The sequence below is a fragment of the Nicotiana tabacum genome, chromosome 6, assembly GCF_000715075.1.
Source record: "Nicotiana tabacum cultivar K326 chromosome 6, ASM71507v2, whole genome shotgun sequence".
NCBI classification, from domain to species: domain Eukaryota; kingdom Viridiplantae; phylum Streptophyta; class Magnoliopsida; order Solanales; family Solanaceae; genus Nicotiana; species Nicotiana tabacum.
Window position 1 is genome coordinate 150,089,658 of NC_134085.1, and position 6,894 is coordinate 150,096,551.

Below are 6,894 nucleotides of genomic sequence, written 5' to 3' on the forward strand. Positions count from 1 at the left end.
GGGAGTCAGATTTTGAGCCACAGCAAATAGAATGGGAAATATACTCCTCTCTAGCCTCTGCCTTTGTGAAAGAGTAAGGTATATTCAACTCGGTACCTAAACCACCCCCACATATAGCACACATTATTGCGTTAATCCTTATGGTCATGAAGTTGACATAGTTACCTTGGCTGATATTTTTGAAGAGTAACAGTATGGTGATTCCAAAGAGAACCAAGAGTTGCTTATGGTAAAAATTACGGTTAACATGATGGTCAATCATATACTCTTCTGCTTGAGACGGCAGTTTCACAGTATATTATTTAATAGCTGACGACACAAATCAAGATTATTTCCTTTCTGGTGTGGAAGATCAGACTAAGCTGCAACCACAGAGCATACTCAGACAGAACCTTGACTCAGTTACCAAGATAAATCTTTTCTGATGTGGAAGATCAGACTATGCTGCAACCACAGAGCATACTTAGACAGTACCTTGGCTCTGATACCAATTGTTGCGGAAGCCAAATGTATATAGTGTGAATAAGTCACAACTACTATACCAAAAATTATGACAGCCACCAAATAATAAATAAGACAATAAAACAATAATAAAGGGAACACCAGAATTTACGAGGTTCGGCTAATTTTGCCTACTCCTCGGACACAACCAAATATTTTATTCCACTCCAAAAATACAAGTGAAATAATACTAAAGAGAGAAGATACAAATGCCTTAAACAGATGAGAAGGCAAATGAGAGGTGTGTTTCAATCCTAAACATTAGGCCTTCTTTTATAGGGGAAAAATCCCTCCAAACTTAACTCCCAACCAATGTGGGACTTTGGCATTTTGCCAAACTTCAACAAATCTCCACCTTGGCAAAATTCCACATTTTCAATTCTCTCTCAATAACAAATTTTGGTTGTGTCTTCATCTTCAATCTTCAGTGTTCAACAATGTTGATCAAATCCAAACAATGTTGAAACTTGACCGCAGTCACCACCTTTGTCAGCATATCAGCAGGATTCTCTGTAGTATGAATTTTCTTCACCGTGACTCCACCTTCTTCTATGATTTCTCGTACGAAATGATACCGAACATCAATGTGCTTCGTCCTTGCATGATAAACTTGGTTCTTCGCTAATTGAATAGCACTTTGACTATCACAAAAAATTGTGATACCTTTTTGTTCAACACCAAGCTCCTTTAGCAATCCTTGAAGCCAAATTGCCTCTTTCACAGCATCTGTAATAGCCATGTACTCTGCCTCTGTTGTAGACAAAGCAACTGTTGACTGCAAAGTAGACTTCCAACTAACTGGTGCCTTTGCAAAAGTAAACACATAACCAGTAGTTGATCTTCGTTTGTCCATATCACCCGCAAAATCTGAGTCACAATATCCAACTACAGACTGATTGTCTTCCTGCTCAAAAACTAACCCGACATCTACAGTATTATGAATATACCGTAGAATCCACTTCACAGCTTGCCAATGCTCCTTCCCTGGATTGTGCATATATCTGCTAATAACTCCAACAGCTTGTGAAATGTCAGGCCTTGTGCAAACCATTGCATACATCAAGCTACCAACAACATTTGCGTATGGTACCTTTGACATATACTCTCGTTCAGCTTCATCCATTGGCGACATAGTAGTACTTAGCTTAAAATGGGAAGCAAGTGGAGTACTAACTGGCTTAGTCTTGTCATCTATGCCAAAACGTTGAAGTACTCTCTTCAAATATTCCTTTTGAGATAAACAGAGTTTCTTTGAACGTCTATCTCTAATTATCTCCATGCCAAGAATTTTCTTTGCCTCACCCAAATCCTTCATCTCGAACTCCTTCTTCAGTTGAATCTTCAACTTATCAATTTCTTCCAAATTCTTGGAAGCTATCAACATATCATCAACATATAGGAGAAGATATACAAAGGAACCATCTTTAAGCTTGTGCAAATACACACAATGATCGTATTTGCTTCTCTTGTACCCTTGCCGCAACATAAACTCGTCAAATCGCTTGTACCATTGTCTAGAAGATTGTTTCAATCCGTACAACGATTTTTCAAGTTTGCACACCATATTTTCTTTTCCAGCAACTTTGAATCCTTCTGGATGAGTCATGTAGATTTCCTCCTCCAAGTTTCCATGTAAAAACGCAGTTTTTACATCCATCTGAACTAGTTCCAAATCCAATTGTGCTACCAAAACCAACATAATTCTAATGGAGGAATGTTTTACAACTGGAGAAAACACTTCATTGTAATCAATTCCCTCCTTTTGAGCATATCCTTTGGCCACCAATCTTGCTTTGTAGCGAACATCTAATTGGTTAGGAAATCCTTCTTTCTTTGCAAATACCCATTTGCACCCAATTGCTTTCTTTCCCTTCGGGAGATTGGCCAATCTCCATGTATGATTCTGATGAAGGGACTGTATTTCATCATTCATGGAAATCCTCCACTTATCTTCTTCTGAACTTTGGACAGCGTCTTTATAAGTAGTAGGAACATCATCAGCTACAATTGAGGTTGCACAAGCAACCGTCTCTATGAGACGAACAGGTTTCGTTATTGTTCTTTTTGGCCTGCTGGTTGCTATTGATTCAAGTTGTTGTTGAGATTCCTGAGTTGGAATCTCCTCTACTGGCTCTCCTTCCAGAGGGTAATCTTCATTTGTTTCCTCCTCTGCTTCTTGTGTAGGAAAAATAAATTTTCCCTCAAACTCCACCTGCTTAGAAGCACCTTCATTTTGTTTGGTATCTTCTGTTACCTTATTTACCATAGCAAATTCATCAAAGGTAACATCTCTGCTGAATATTACTTTCTTTGTCATAGGACACCATAAGCGATATCCTTTGACTCCAGAAGTAATTCCCATAAAAATAGCCTTCTTTGCCCTTGGATCCAATTTTGACTCCGTCACATGATAATATGCAGTTGAGCCAAACACGTGCAAAGAGTTATAATCTACAGCAGGTTTTCCGTACCATTTTTCAAATGGTGTTTTGCCATCAATAGCAGCAGATGGTAGACGATTAATGAGGTGGCATGCATATGTAATTGCCTCAGCCCAAAATTCTTTGCCCAAGCCAGCATTGGACAACATACACCGTACCTTCTCCAGCAAGGTCCGGTTCATACGTTCTGCCACTCCATTCTGTTGTGGTGTATGTCTAACAGTGAAGTGTCGGATGATGCCATCATTTTCACAGACCTTATTGAAATGATCATTTTTGTATTCACCTCCATTGTCTGTGCGAATACACTTGATTCTCCTGCCTGTCTGATTTTCCACCATCGTCTTCCATTTGAGAAAAATTCCCAACACTTCATCTTTGCTCTTCATTGTATACACCCATACTCTTCGGGAAAAATCATCAACAAAGGTTACAAAATAGTGCTTCCCACCCAATGAAGGTGTTTTGGAAGGACCCCAAACATCAGAGTGTACATAATCCAAAATGCCTTTAGTATTATGGATCGCTGTACCAAATTTAACCCTTGTCTGTTTCCCTTTAACACAATGCTCACAAAACTCCAAGTTGCAAGCCTTTACTCCTTTTAACAATCCTTGATCTGATAGAGTTTTCAAGGATTTTCCTCCAGCATGTCCCAAGCGCATGTGCCATAGCTTGGTTGCTTCTGCCTCTTTGTCGTCACTGGATGTTACTGTCGCTGTCCCAATAACTGTACTGCCACGATAGCGGTACATATTATTATTCTTCCGATTAGCCTTCATTACCACTAGTGCACCGGAGCATACTCTCATCACTCCATTTTCTGCAATGATTTTGAACCCTTTTGATTCTAGGGCTCCCACAGAGATGAGATTCTTCTTCAAATCCGGTACATATCGAACATCTATCAATGTTCTGATCATTCCATCATGGTTCCTTAATCGTATTGAACCAATGCCATATGAGGTAAGAGGGCTGTTATCCGCTGTGTGGATGACTCCATATTCTCCTTCTTGAAATTCCATGAACCAGTCCCTGTTGGGACACATATGATAGCTACAAGCCGAGTCCATCAACCATATGTCTGATGATGTTGATGACTCTGTTGTAACTAATGAGAAGTCTGAATCATCACAATCAGCTACATTTGAATCCATAATGGCCTTTCCATTGTTATGTTTGGCCTTATTCTTCAACTTCGGACAGTCTTTCTTCCAGTGCCCTTTTTCTCGACAAAAGGCACATTCATCTTTGCTGGGTCTGGATCTTGACTTGGATCTTCCCTTCTTTGTCCTCGTTTGATTTTGAGGACGACCCCTCACAAATAGTGCTTCTCCTTCTCCGCCCTTCTGTTTTTCTCGCTTTCTTTGTTCATAGCTGTACAAAGCCGAACAAACTTCTCTGAGAGAAACTTCGTCATTTCCATGGAGTAGAGTAGTTTCAAGGTGCTCGTACTCATCAGGAAGTGACGCCAACAACATCAAGGCCAAGTCACCATCATCATAAGTTGTATCCATATTTTGCAAATCTGTAACCAACTTATTGAAACTGGTGATATGTTCATTCATCGTGGTACCAGGAACATAGGTGAAGTGAAACAGTCTCTTCTTCATGTACAATTTATTTTGACTGTTTTTCTTCAAAAATTTATCCTCCAGTGCTTTCCATAATTTACTTGCAGAAGTTTCCTTTGTGTATGGATATTTCTGCTCTCTAGCAAGGTAGGATCGAATGGTACCGCAAGCAACACGGTTGATAATTCTCCAATCTTCTTCTCCAATAACATCTGGTTTCTTTTCTTCAATGGCCAGATCTAGCCCTTGTTGAAAAAGGACATCTAGAACCTCGCCTTGCCACATCCCAAAATGTCCGGACCCGTCAAATATTTCGACCGCAAATTTCGCATTTGACACAATTCTTGTCATAAGCGAAGATGCCAATGATGACGTATTGTTGACACTTGATGTAGATTCTTCTTGTTTATTGTCTCCCATCTTTGACACAAATATTATTTAATAGCTGACGACACAAATCAAGATTATTTCCTTTCTGGTGTGGAAGATCAGACTAAGCTGCAACCACAGAGCATACTCAGACAGAACCTTGACTCAGTTACCAAGATAAATCTTTTCTGATGTGGAAGATCAGACTATGCTGCAACAACAGAGCATACTTAGACAGTACCTTGGCTCTGATACCAATTGTTGCGGAAGCCAAATGTATATAGTGTGAATAAGTCACAACTACTATACCAAAAATTATGACAGCCACCAAATAATAAATAAGACAATAAAACAACAATAAAGGGAACACCAGAATTTACGAGATTCGGCTAATTTTGCCTACTCCTCGGACACAACCAAATATTTTATTCCACTCCAAAAATACAAGTGAAATAATATTAAAGAGAGAAGATACAAATGCCTTAAACAGATAAGAAGGCAAATGAGAGGTGTGTTTCAATCCTAAACATTAGGCCTTCTTTTATAGGGGAAAAATCCCCTCCAAACTTAACTCCCAACCAATGTGGGACTTTGACATTTTGCCAAACTTCAACAATTAGATAGATGAGATTGAAACAGAAATTAAAGTAATGAGAATAATCCATTTACTTATTAGAGAATTTATATATACTACAACATCCACAGTATCTTCATTAACTTACATTGGAATTGGAAAAGATCAAATTAAATGTGTACACGAACACATGGGGTACGCCAAACGACGTTCCTCTACTTGTCAATTCAAATTCTTGAACTCGTAACAAACGTTTTATCATCTCACCTCGCTATTCGGGATTACTTAATTACTACCAAAATTATACTCTAATCAACGTAAGAATGTAGAAAGACGAGTGTATGATTTGACGCAAATTTTGGATTTCTAGTGCATGCACTCTCCTCGATCTGGTTTCTTGGATAGGCATAGAACAAGAAATAAATAAATAAACAAAACAATAAGAAAATCAATAAATAACCAACAAGTCTGTGAAAGAATAGTTGGAAAAGTTTCAACTATCCGGCACGGAAAGTGATTTTCGCGGCTGAAATCATAATTTCTTAGGAAAGTTGGACTAAGTTGGAATATTGATATTGTAACAAAAAAATCAAAAGTATTACTACATTATTTTCTTAAGTTGGAGATCGTTTAAGTAACGAACTTAAAAAACAAAAAAAGAAGAAGAAGTAGAAGCAACAATATCTTTTTTATCGACTACTAGCTTAAACTTGATACGCACATGCTACATGCTATGTCATCAATATAATGTTCCAAGAAGGTGAACCAATGTTGTTGCAATATACTTAGCATTCTATCGTCTAACTTAAAAACCCTATTATATATAAATGCATGATTTGAATAGAAATTCAAGGCAAACCTGAGAATTTGCATGGATCCTCATTGTTGAAGTAAAAAAATGATTTAGGAGAGCACGAGGGGAAACGTGGAAAGAGAAACGAAAACACAGTTTCATATATAGACAAGCATCTCTTGCATTTAATTCACTTTTTTTCAAAATCATATGGACTACACCATTCACAGACCATATGTTGTAAGATCCTCCTCTATTATGTCAATATATGCCTACACCAATATAAAGCTGCCTGAAACTCAAATGTCCTTCAGGATCTATATAAATCAGGATTAATAAATGCATAATAATACTACAAGAAATCTCTCATTAGATATTTTCTTTTTAGAAAAGACTGAGCAGATGCAGTTGGTTATTTAATACTAAAAGCTGAAGCAAATCAGCAACTGCTTTAACAAATTAAATAGAACATAACGGATTTAAGAGTACGATAATAAGTCTCCAAGCTGAGCATACATTTTGAGTTAATTATTATAATGGAAACAGGACCAACCAAAGGGGTGGTGGCGCAGTTGGCTAGCGCGTAGGTCTCATAGCTTCTGAGTAATCCTGAGGTCGAGAGTTCGAGCCTCTCTCACCCCA

General features: G+C 38.1%; 1 non-coding gene across 1 annotated transcript; it reads left to right on the top strand.

Moving 5' to 3' along the window:
* The first annotated feature begins 6,809 nt into the window (after positions 1-6,809).
* On the top strand, positions 6,810-6,894 carry TRNAM-CAU (transfer RNA methionine (anticodon CAU)). The gene is given in 2 exon segments: positions 6,810-6,847; positions 6,859-6,894. It is a non-coding gene; the product is annotated as a tRNA-Met (tRNA).